Source organism: Acomys russatus, chromosome 2, assembly GCF_903995435.1.
Source record: "Acomys russatus chromosome 2, mAcoRus1.1, whole genome shotgun sequence".
Taxonomy (NCBI): Eukaryota; Metazoa; Chordata; class Mammalia; order Rodentia; family Muridae; genus Acomys; species Acomys russatus.
In genome coordinates, this window is record NC_067138.1 from 95413664 (window position 1) to 95426667 (window position 13004).

Below are 13004 nucleotides of genomic sequence, written 5' to 3' on the forward strand. Positions count from 1 at the left end.
ATAGTGTTCCTTAGTAATTTAAGTCTACTGAGTAAAGGAGAAAAGTGTCCAAAACATGAGCTGGGCATCCATCTTGTCAGCAATACAGTGATAAGGTAGGACATTCCAAGCATGTTCTGCGTTATGAAGGTTGAAGGAATCTAAAAAGTTATAATAAGTTCAATAAAGTAGTTTATGCCTCGTGGCTCCAATGGTGCACACATGTATGCACGGAGGAGGACAGGTGACAGAGAAAATAACAAGTGGGCAGTTTTAATGTCATAAAAATACAGAATAATCTTTTGCTTTTTTAAAAAATTGTTTTTTTAAAGGGACATTTCAATACAAAGGGGAAGAAGAAAAGCTGGAAAGAAACCTCAAGTGCGTAACAGTGATGACTAAGGGAGTTAGAAGCCAGGAAGGCCCTGGCCTGCAGAGCTTCACAGGAGCTGCTGTGAGAAGGGCGATACAGGAGGGACAGTGAGCATCCTCCTTAGGGACCAGATGGGAGGCTAGAGGCTTAAGTCGCAGCATGAAGGATTTAGATAACAGAAAAGGAAAAATTTTCAGACAGTGAGGTTTGATAGACACTGGAATGTGTAACTGGGGAAGCTTGTGGAATTTCCTTCTCTCAAGGTCTCTTAAAAATAGACAGTATCTCATCTGCATGAAGGATGGACTCTGTTTGACCCCCAAAGTGTCTATTGGACCCAGAGGGAAAGCCTCACCTCCCAAGGGAAAGAGAGCCCGAGCGATCCTGGGGAGCTTGAATGATGAAAATACCCTGAACATTTTTCATGTTTAATTTGATCTCCATATGGCACATGTGTAAATTACAACTGCTATAGTATGCCTTTAGTCTAACTTTTTTATTTTTAAGGTCTGGAGATTAGAGTTTAAGTAACACTTGTATAGGGAGCGAAGGCAGAACTCTTTTATCTTGTTTTTGAGCTTATTTGTATAGGACTACGAGCAAGGAGAAGATTTTTGGACGTCTTTCACTTTGATTTCACTTCCCATTCTAAATTAAAAACTACTGCTTTTTTTTTTTTGTTGGCTTTGATATTTAAAGGCAAACTAAAAGATTAATTTAGTGCAAGAGTTTCTCACAGTATTTTTTGGCAAGACTAGAATTCCAAAGCTGCACCAGGTTCTCTGTACTTAATTTCCTCTCAGGAAGTTTACCTCCAGAGGTCCAAATATAAGGTCAAACTTTGGGTTGCCGGAAATGTTAGCATCCTTTACTGTCTGAGCACCCAGACAACCCACAATGAGATATTCTGCTCTGTGGACATCGGCAAGGACTCAGATGCCTTATAATGAGTTAGCTGTTTCATTTTTTTTAATTAAAAAATGAGCTGTTTTTTTTTTTTTTAAACCAGCCTTCTAAAACTCAGAAATTAGGATTTCTGCAAGTGGAGGGAGAGAGGAATGGGAGGATACATGGGCTGGGATAACAAATGAGATGTAATATGAATGAATTAATAAAAAGTTATAATGCAACCCCCCAAAAAAACTACAAAAATTTCCACAAGTAAGAGGTGTTCTATATTCTTTGGATTCTGTTATGAGTATAGACACCTAGTTCCAGGTGATGTGAACCTGCCTTCCTTCCTAAATGCCAAACTGTACTTGTAGGTCAAAGGGAATGTGTTAGGACTTATTGTCTACTTTAAGCAAACAGTTCTAGCATGCTCTGAACATGATTGCTCTCAGATTTTAAGTAACGTGATCACACTTAAAGGTTAAAACACATTGTCACGTAACTGTTCACAATTGTCTAAGTGCTTTTGATTCTAAGGAAAATGTTGTAAATGTTATGAACTTGTAGATAAGAAAACAAGGATCTTGTAAGACATTGTGATTTGCCTGAGGTCTCCAGGCTAGAAGCTGTAAAGGACCGAGGAAGCTCAGGGTTGGGTCTTTCCCAGCGAATAATGCTGTGATGTTTGTGAGACCTGTAATGTTTTTGACCACCGAAGAGATCTTTACCTTACACATCTCAAGTCAAAGTCACATTAGGTACAATGGGACTGAAGTCCTATCAGTAAACAGAAAGTTGTGTTGGCTTTTGCTCAGTCATGCGAAGTAAACACCAGAAGTTTTCAAATATTTTGGCATTTCATATGGTAAGTCATAGACATATAGTGATATATTCCCAGTGCTACGATGGCCCATTCTAATTTACACTAGCTATTAATGCTTTAAAAACTACCCATCTTCATATTGAGTCAATTTCCGACAACGGGTTGGATGTATCTTCTAGAATTGCTGGCACATAGTTGTGGGTGTCACTGGGGGTGTATGGTGGCTTTATTTCCTTCCCTAACAGTTCGGAAGTTTGTTTAATACTGACTCAGAGGAAGTGTTCTAGCTGAGTCCTCACATGGCCTTGTTTACGGCTCCGGAGTGTACATAATAGATAAAGACCTGACTTCCACATACCCCTGCGCTTCCTGGGTGTGTGGGCGAGTGTGCTTGAGCCTGTGAAACGAGGTTGTGCAATCTCCTGCTTGGAGCATCAGGTTGCAGTCACCCCACTTCTCTTAAATAGTCCTCTGAGTGATCCTGTTTCACAAACCGAAAGGCAATGAATTCTCCAAGAGAGGTGCTAGTAATTAATAATTTGCATGAAGAAAAATCCCCAGAGTTTCTAGACAGTCAAAACAGAGGCGGAGGCAGAGTGTAAGGAAACAGTGGGAAACAGAGCTGCAAATGACACAGATAAACACTGTTTCATCACTAGGATCTCACTGTTTTTATTATAACTGTAGCTGGCATGTATATACAGCCCAGCCAGGGTGAGGATTTTTGTTATACTAGCATCAATTTTCTTGATTCTTGTGATAGCCTTTATGAGCAAATAAAAGCTATTGTACTTTTATAGGCTGGAGATCAGGAAATTAAAAAAAAAAAAACACAAAAAAACAGATGTCCAATAGTAAACACCCAGAAACTAATTCTCTTTTTTACCAAATCTTTGTATTAAAATTAGGTAAGGTAGTGTTCACTGAATTTAGGAATTTTTATAAAGCTTCCTTTTAAAGGCATTGTAGCCCTTCTTTTGTTTCCTGGTCACAGCTGCTGCTGTTGAATTATGAGGCTTGCTGAATCATCTGCAGAAGATAGCCTTGTTTTTGCAAAATGAAAGAAGTGTGGGGTATAGATTGTGGTATATAGATTGCTGGCATTGAAAGAAACCTGAATAAATATGCAAGAATGACCACGAGGCCCCAGGCGTGGGTGTGTATATCCGTTTGCCTCATCACTGGGAGGTTTCAGTTTGGAGAAATGGGGAGGGAGAGGGTGTGGAATAAGAGGCTTGAATTTTTGAACAATTAAGTTGAATTTCCATTTGATTTATACTAAGATCTTTATACTGTAGCCATAATTTCCTAGAGAGGTAGTTGAGGAAAGAGTGTGTTAGTGATCAGAGCTATTAAAAACAAACAAACAAACAAACAAAACAAAACAAGGAGATAGTGAGATGGGTAAGTGGGTAAAGGGCTTGCCAAGTTTGAGTTTGATCTCCAGAACTGACCCAATAGTTATTCTTGGAACTCCACGTAAGAGATGTGGCTCGTGTGCCACTTCCCACTGTGCGGGCACACATGTCCTCCTTGGCCTCGGCTTCGGTTTCTGCCTTAGCTCCCTCCATGATGGACTGAGATGGGGACAAATCAACCCGCTCTTTCCCAAGCTGCTTTTAATCGTGGTGTTTTTCACAGCAACAGAAAGTCAACTAGGACAAAGAATTTCTATTTTTCCTGGAGACTGGATAGGACTATGAGAAGGACTCAGATTTTTTTTATTAATTAAATATTTTTATTTTTTTAATGTACATTTATATTATTACACATATATACAATAAACTACCTATAGCAAGAAGAACCATGACACAATCAGGAATTATATGTTATATTCATAATGTTTTGGCTATTTTTTTATTTGGCAACCTTGAAGAAAACATCTTTCCTATCTTGGTACATCTAAGATTCTCAATGTAAATCAATATCTATCATATCTCGCCATTATGAACTTAAAACATCTATCTAGACCTAAAAACATCTTAACCCCTAAACAACTAAGCTTAATTGTAAAACTAAGCTACCTGGTCTTCAGTTCCATCAGAGACTTGAGAAGGAAAAAACTTGATTACTTGAGTATGCCAGGAGTGCAGGACTCACAATTTTGCAATCAGAGTGATTGCATTAAAATCCAAGAGGTGCCACAGTCAGGTTTTGTGACTGATGAACACACATTAACTTCTCTATACCTCAGTTCTTTATCTGAAAAATAAGAATGACATTATAGAAGAGAAGCAAAATAGAACATCATAGTGAGCACGTACTAGATCAATATATGTGCTTCTTTTTAACTTAGTTTATATAGACGGCAGCAGCAAGCATGGACTCAGCTGTCAAACAAGTGTGAGCATGGTCACTACTCTTTTTGGTTGGACTCTTTAGGACTTGAAATCAATGATTCTATTTGAATTTTGAAAAATCCCAGCAGCTTGTGCTGAAGCATGTTGTATAAAGACTATTTTGCCCTTTTGTGGTTTTTGTTGTTATCTTTTTTAACTTAACTCTGCAAGGGATTTGGGAAAGAAAACCATACTATGCAATGATATTAGAAAGCCTTGCTTAAATCTTCAGCTGTGTTCACTGTAGCTGTTTAACCTCTCACACCTTGTGTGCCATGCTTTTCAATATGATAAACCTGACTTCCCAGGGCTATGTGGTTTAAGTGAGAAAAATTAATAGACAAATTCTGAGGTATGTTTAACACACAGTAAGTATTTAATAGGAATTTAAGAAATTAGGAGGGAACAAAATTTAGTAGCATGCTTAATTTTAGCACTTAAGCACAGGAGGAAAAAGAGGTCTAGATCTATTTACTTAGTTGGACTGAAGTCAGCTTGGTGTCCTGGTTTGTATCTGATGGTTTTCAGAAGAGCACCCTGAATATATTTTGTTTATATATGGACCAGTGTTTATATATGAACACAACGTGAATGTAGTTTGTTAAGGAAAGCTCATTGAATGGATTAAAGTTAAGAGTGGGATGACATGTAGACTTAGTTTTTTTCTTTGATAGTTCATACCTAAATAATAGATTTGAAACAATGAGGAAGCCCCACCACTAAAAGCAACAGAGGCCACAGTAGGCTGAAGAGTTATTTGTGGGTGTTTTATGTTAGTAGGTATTCTTTTTTCATGGATTACTCCTCTCACCCAAGAAAAATGCAGATGTGAGCCTAATGTAAAGTGTGGCTGCACAACCTCAGCCTGAGCCTGGCGCCTTCCGCTGTCCTGTAGCATCTTCTCTTATTCACTTGAAGTCTAGATCTGCCTATCAGGCAGATTTACAGAAGGTATACTTCTAGTCATGCCCATCTACCCATGCCGACATAAGAAGCTAAGGTCACAAATGTTTCGGACTGGCTAACAAACCATCAGGGCTTAGGTACATAGGAGAGCAGAGAAGCCAGCACCAGTTGCAAGAGAAAGAGAGAGAGAGAGAGAGAGAGAGAGAGAGAGAGAGAGAGAGAGAGAGAGAGGGAGGGAGAGAGAGAGAGAGAAGGGGGGAATATTACTGGAACAAGCTTCTGCAGTGTGGGTTGCCAGAAGATGGTGATGTAGTGGGAGGAAGGGGCAGAGCTCCAACTAGTGGCCTCCCTGGTGCATTTTACCTCTTTTTGTTGCCCTACTGTGTGCTCCTCCCCCCGCCCCCCCTTTTTTTTAAACAGAGATCTTCAAAATATGCCTCCAAATGATATCATATCCCCGGCTCCTTGAGATTTATTGGAATGAACAGAGAAGAATGTGTGCAAATCTTATTGGCTGTGAACACCACGCTTGCGCCATTTCCTTAGGACTACGGTGAGAATTTCTCTTTTACTCACAAGTTCACATACAGATGACTCCAATTTGGTCTCTACCCTCCACACACATGCAATGGAAGGCCCGTGCTCCTCTTGAAAACAAAAAACAAATGGAACAGGGAAAAGGCCAGAAACATACTGAGTTTATAGAGATTCTGTCAGGTGGTATCTCAGTAGGAAAAGAAAGTGATTATTTTGCTGTTTGTAAAATAATGAAAATCCTAGTTGCCACCATGAGCCATGCACAAGCCATGCATGAGCCATGCACAAGCTATGCACGAGCCATGTACAAGCAATGCATGAGCCATGCCACAAAATGGATTTCAGAACAGTTCCAAATTAAAAAGGAAGTGTTTAATGAAGTGGCAACTGCATGCACCTATTGATCTTTCAATGAGGGATTGAGACTCATTTTCTGCCTCATCTGAGGTCTTGTTCTGTGGCACAGGCTGGTCTTGAAGTTGTGGCAATGGGTATTGCTTCAGAATCAAGTCCTGGGGTTACGGGTCTCCATCACCCTCTTCTACTGAGCATCAGGGGTCCTAAGCATAAACACAATAATGAAAGAATAGTCACAACACAAACACTCAGTATAAGGATAAAATAAAAATCAAATAACACATGAGAAGTATTTGGAATCAGATACATGAGAGTTGCTAGTTTTGTATACTGCTGTTTTCTCTGAGATCAAAACATTTTACCTTGCAGGAAGACAAGCCACTCAGAATAGCTTCAGCAAGTTCCTGAAACTGATGAGGTTTACTAGCCTTCTCCATTCTGGAATAAGCAATAAAAGCTAAAAGTCTCGCCCAGACAGAGAAAATCCAAGACAGAAAGAAGATTCTCAAACAAGCAAAGCTGCAAAGAAGACTCTGAGACCAGCTTTGTGAACTGTCGCTTACGCGGGGCTGGGCTTTGGTGACACAGCTGTCTTTGAGCCATTTCTGCTCCTGTAGGTAACCCTTCATCCGTATTCCTCTATGTAGCCCTACATAAAACTCATTGGTTCACTAAACTGGACTTTGGTGCTATTCATACTTTGGCTGTTGTGGGTCTCTATCCAGGGTGAGTAGACATGTGTGCTGGGCCTCCCTAGGCCAAGTTTTGTTATATAACATATACAAAAGCTCCTATAATTCAAAGACCAAAACACTGGGCACTACCAAATAGATTAAGACTAAAGCTTTGACAGTCCAAGCAAGAAAATGTATAAATGCCCAAATATCACAGAAAAAAATTTCAAATAATTTAGTAAAGAAAGTATTAATTAAAGAAGATATAGTGTGTTGAAATAGAATAAATGTTTCTAAATACATTGTCTTGTTGACGGTGTGGTAAACTGGATCAATAACGTAGAACAGGCACCAAACATTGGTGCGGGAATATAGATGTGTACTACCACGCCCAGCTAAGGATACTCACTCACATATTCTTTTCACGTTAGCGTCCAAGCCAGATGTGCAGAATACTGGTTTGCTCATTGTCCTGCTGTGTGTCTAATAAATAAATAAATAAGATGCTTTGTCTTATGTCACAGTCTATATCCGGCTGATATTTGCTTCATGATGTCATGAGATTTTTTTTTTCTCCTTCTCTTATACTTCTATAACAGTGCTTAAAATGGGAGGCTCGACTGCGGCCAGGGCTATTTTGTTTTATTTGCTTTTGGCAAGAGTGTCTACTTGTGGTGTGTGTTCTTGTTGTAACATAGCAAAATGACCTTATTTCTGGCTGCCCCAGTTTTAATGGCGATAAAGTTGGCTAATCTCATAGGAGGGCTCTTTCATAATCAGTTTTCTCATCGTCATTTTGCATTATGATTAATCTATTTGCTAGTGAGACTGAATAAGTGACTCAGTGATTAAGAACACTTACTGCTCTTGCCAGAGGACCTGAGTTCAACTCCCAGCACCCACATGCCACCTCAAAAGCATTAGTTCCAAAGGATTTGATGTTCCGTTCTGGTGTCTGAAAGCTCATATATACATATGGTGCATATATGTATCCATGCACACATACATAAAGTAAAACTAAAAAATTAAAAACATATTTATTAGTGGTCACTGTCTTGATCTGGCATTATGTTAGAATTTATTAGTTAGTTTCTAGTTTATCTATTCTTTACCAATTAACTAGTAATTTTCTATAAAACTTTTTAAAAAGGCAAATTTATCTTTTATAATAATCTAATTACTTTTAAACAACACATGCTGGAAAGGGAACTACATATCACCCTTGATTCTGTAAACTTGTTAGTTGTCATGGAAAGGAGTGGGTACTCCATCACCATCCCTGTCACTGTGTTGTAACAGTGACATGTCAGCAACATTGACATGTGACAATAGGTCTGTGCTGCAGACCCATACTGTAAATACTGTGCAGCATCTAGACTTCAAAGAGTAGTTAATGAAGATATTCATGCAGAAATATCAAGTGGTAGAATAAATAATAATGTATACATATTGAGATCTGAAAATTAACTAAAATACAAGCATTGTAAAATATTCTCTCAGCCATAGAAACAGACATGATTATTACAATACAGTTAAACATAGACTTCCAATTCTTTAATCTTTATTTTTCTATAGATCATTATATTATGGATAATAGTTTTGTAAGTGAAAGAGGAAATAAAGAGGTGTCTAGACAAGTTATACTTGAAGGAATCATGGCTGTTGACTTGGGCACTGGCTTTGGCTTCTTTTGGAACTTTGGAGCTTTTCCTGGATTTTTGAAAAATAAGGGAATATACTTTCTATCTTAAAAAATAAATTATGTTTATCTCTCTTATCTCTCATCCTTATTTTAAAATTATATACAATTATCTATCTATCTATCTATCTAGAGAGAGAGAGAGTGAGAGAGAGAGAGAGAGAGAGAGAGAGAGAGAATGCGCGTGCATGTGTGTCTGTGTGTGTGTAATTTAGAACAGGACATCTGATCCCATGGAACTGGACTTACAGACAGTTGTGAGCTACCGTATGGGTGGAGAACTGAGCCTGAGTTCTCTGGAAAAACAGCCAGTGCTCTTAATTGCTAAGCCATGCTTCTAGCTCCTTCTCCTGGAATTCTTAAATGGGGCTTTATATAGGTCAAATTTCTTCCTATTATAAGAAGTGACTATGATTATGTGATCTTTCCCCCCTTCTTGCTCAGGTGTGTGTCTGTGCACTCGTGTGGTCTTGAGATACAGCAACGCAGACAGCCTGATGGACTTGATATGGCTGCAATTTCCCAGGCCTCTGAGTTTTTGTTTTTATTTTTTAACCTTTCTACTGCTTTTGCTTCTGTAATTTGACATTTTACTGCTATGGCTTGGCAGGTAAGTATTATTTGGGGAAGAATAAGAACAGGATGGCCTAAACTTTTGAAATTATGCTGACAAAATCTTTATGGCCAAACATTTAAGGAATAAATAAGAAACATTTCCCATTGAAATAGAAGGAGAGAAAGATATCTCCCAAGTATGTGTCCTGTCCCCCTGGGGCAGTATCGTAAGAATTCATTTTTAATATGTTTATACATTGTAGTCTAGAGGAAAATTCTTTCCATTCGGGAAACCTGCCATTGCCGTATTGGCTTTCAGTTGATTGGCTGAGGCCTGCTCACAGTACGGGAGTTTTGATTTACTCAAAGTCTATTGATTAAATTAATTGTATATAAAATGACTTTGTGGCAACATTTTGACTATGGTCTGACCAATGCTTCATTCTGCACTGCAGCCAAGTAGACACAGAAAATTACCACTGTAGAGGATAAAGTATTTATGATCTTACCATTAGGTCAGAGGTGATTTTGTTAGCCTACAAAATTCAGGTGGCTGGTTTTTGTTTGTTTGTTTTGGTTTGGTTTTGCCTTAGGGATCCGATCAATAAAAATGTCTCCCGTCCTTATCTGGTTCTCACTTGGAAAATGAGCCCAAAGGCAGCTAGGACACTTTATAGCTCCTCAGAAATCCACCCAGATAAAGCACACTTTTTAGACACCGCCCCCACTACCACCTCATGGCGCTTTATTGACAACTTTGTCTTAAGAGCTAATGCCTCTTTAACTTCCTTGTTTATACTGCAGAAAAACCATCTAACCAATGACTTGTTTATTCACTAATTTTTGTCACCTTTAAAAAGACAATGCCTTCATTTCTAGTGAGTGAATTTTCTTCTTAGGAGACATTTACTAAATTTTAACAGCTGTGTTTAAAGCCTGTTGTGATGGAAGGTGGTTAACAATGAAGAAAATGGGATTTCCCCCCTATTTTTTACTTTCAAAAATCTCTGTACATTTTTGGGAAACAATGATAAACACATCAACAGAAACATAAATGCTGTCCTAGGGTTGTTAATGTCATGCCAGAGTGACAGACAGGGAATCCAGTCTCTAAGGAGAAAAGGCTGATTGCTTAATATTAGAAACATTAAAGGCCTCCTTACAATTATTTGAAATAAAAAGAATAAAAATTCTAATACCCTTTCCTGTATTCTAATTGAAAGTCTCAATTTAAACTCATTGAGACTGAGTTTACATGTATGTTTGACTTCAAACTAAGAAAAATCTAGTCGGGTTCAAAGTTCAATGAAATCTGGCAACAGCATAGTGATAAATAATATATGTATGTTTGCAATCATTGTATGAGTGTTTTTTCTCTTTTATTGGTTACTTTAACCTTAAAAAATGTTGACCTAATTTAAAAATATTAGTATGTTTTAGCTAAGTAGCATGGCAAATATTAAATATAATTAAAACAAAATTTCCTTACATAGTATTATAGCATTAAAACATGAATCACGAGAAGCAGCTCATTTATTATAACTTTGTAGCTTCTTTCTCCTTTTTTTTTTTTTTCGATTCTTTGTGAGTTTCACATCATGCACCTCAGCCCCGTTTAACTCCCTGTCCCCTCATATCTGCCGTTCACGCTTGCAACCTAAAATTAAAAAAAAATTTTTTTTAGTTAAATAAAAATCAAGTAAACAATAACAACAACAAAAACAAAGCATAGAAAACGTCTCATCATGGAAGCTGTAGAACGTCACAGTGTGTCCCACAATATATCCCTCTGTCCACACATCTTCACTTGTAAGTGGTCACTGTAATGAGCCATTGGTCTGGTTCTGTGACACCACCAACATTGGATCCTCACTGGGAGTCCTCCTAGTTAATCCTGTTGTTGACCTGTGTCCTGGAGGCCATGCAGCTTTGGGACAGCAGGACTGGCTCTTTCATGGGTCCCAAACATTTGCAGATGATAACTCAGCCCTGGATCTGGGCCTGGGTGAGGTGGTCCGCCTGCCCGATGGCTTTTCCTTAGGCCCCCACCAGGGCGAGCTCTCCAGCACTGTTCCATCTAGGCCTCTCAGTGCTGCCATAGGCAGAAGGCAGGGTCAGCTCTCCTGCTCTTAGGCCCTTGGGGCTGGCTCACCCGTGCCTTCACCATCAGGGCCAGCTCCATTGTGTTGACCAGGCAAGATGCAGGGCCCGCTCTCCGAAGGGCTACAGCTAGTAGTAGCATCGGTCAGGGCTCCACCATGGTCCCAGATGGCATCACTCACATCAGGCTGTTCCGTGCTACCCTCAGGTCTCCAGTTTTGCCTCTCGCTGGCTCATTTTTCGTTTCTATTTATTTTTTCCATTTCTCTACCTCTTGTTTCTCTTAGTGTTGCTCTAGGTTTCTGAGTGTCTGGAGTCATCTCAGGAGTGGTTTTATGAGTGCTATGCCCAGCTTTGGCATGACAGGGCTCATCTGAAGCATGGTCTGTCCCCACAGGCCTGTGTGACTCCAGACACTCCAGTTCATTTCAGGCTAGCTCCCTGTCTGGGCCCCATGGTGGTAGTCTTGGGCTTACTTCTCACCTGGCCCACCGAAACGGCCATCTGTCTTGGTCTCATTTCTGCCTGGGCCCAGGGTCCCAGGTGGGCTTCTTCTAGTGTCCCCCTTGCTTGCCGTCCTGAGAGCCCTGGTGCCTGACAGGCTTTCTCAGGCTAGCTCCCTGCAGGGGCTCCCTGGCAGCAGACTGCTGGTGGTCTCAGGCTCACTTTTTTCCGGAAATGTTAGGCTACTAATCATTCAGATAGATGTTTGCAGGTCAGAACACTGAGCTTAGGCACAGCCCCTTTCCTCTCTGCCACGTACTGACCCAACCGTCACACAATAGCCACACCTGCAACACCTCTAGGGGAAGGTCTGAAGTATTTTTTAGTGGTTTTGTTTGTTTTTTCTTTTGTGGGTGGGTGTGCAGAATATATACAGGGATATATAATGTGTAAAAACTTAGTATTTCTTTCCAAGTTACTTATTTTCACTCAACTTTTATTTGATGTATTTATCTCAGAATATTTGAAAACATGAAACTTTTTCATAACTCCTTGTGTTAACTATAAGTATTCTGTGGCACACCCCCTAAAATGAAACTCAATCCCAGTAAATGCTTTCAAGATTTGTAAGTATCTGTTGTTAAGTTTCAGGTATTATCTTCTAGTTCTGAAAATGAATATTCATGTAAAACAAACATTATCAGTTTCATACACCAATGTATTAGTTTTTGACTGATGTATGAAATATTGTCTTCATTTATGATTTTTAAAAACTTTTTGTGAGAATGAATTCTTTTTCAACACTTTTGAAAACCCTTGTCTGAGTGTTTGTATCTCTGATCACAGTTCTTTGTTCTTTCTTGATAGTTCCTATTTCCAGGTTCATCCTCCTGCTTTAAAATCCTCCTCGAAGGACACGGACTCTGTGTATCTCGCACTTTTCCAAAGTAGACTTGGTCTCCTTCTATTACTCCTACAGTACTAGGAATGCAACAGCGAACAAAAAAATTCTAACAGGGAATTAATTCTTATATTCTTAGCGGGATTAATGAGCCATTGATACACTTGAAGGGTATTAACTTTAAGATAAACGAATGATTTGAATGGCTCAAACACTAGATTTTGGCAAGGAAGTCTGGCGTGCCTGACGTTATTGACTAGCTCTCCTACAGCGAGGATTCTTCTAACTGCTCAGAAAGTCTTGCTTCCTAAGTCAGGATCAAGCTAGCTTTTTGTAGTCCCCAAGATTAGAACCAGTGTTTGGATCCTGAGTAGCAGATGTTGACAAACAAGTGTGCCATTTCTCTATCCCCTATAAGACACAGGA

General features: G+C 39.3%; 1 long non-coding RNA gene and 1 other non-coding gene across 2 annotated transcripts; one reads left to right on the forward strand and one right to left on the reverse strand.

Annotated features, from left to right (window-relative positions):
• Window positions 1-309: 309 nt before the first annotated feature.
• LOC127207347 (uncharacterized) lies at window positions 310-9305 on the forward strand. Its single transcript, XR_007832910.1, has 3 exons — window positions 310-360; window positions 6680-6818; window positions 9023-9305. It is a non-coding gene; the product is annotated as an uncharacterized LOC127207347 (long non-coding RNA).
• Window positions 9306-11910: 2605 nt separating this feature from the next.
• On the reverse strand, window positions 11911-12046 carry LOC127207773 (small nucleolar RNA SNORA17). The gene has a single exon (XR_007832984.1). It is a non-coding gene; the product is annotated as a small nucleolar RNA SNORA17 (small nucleolar RNA).
• Between the last annotated feature and the right edge of the window lie 958 nt (window positions 12047-13004).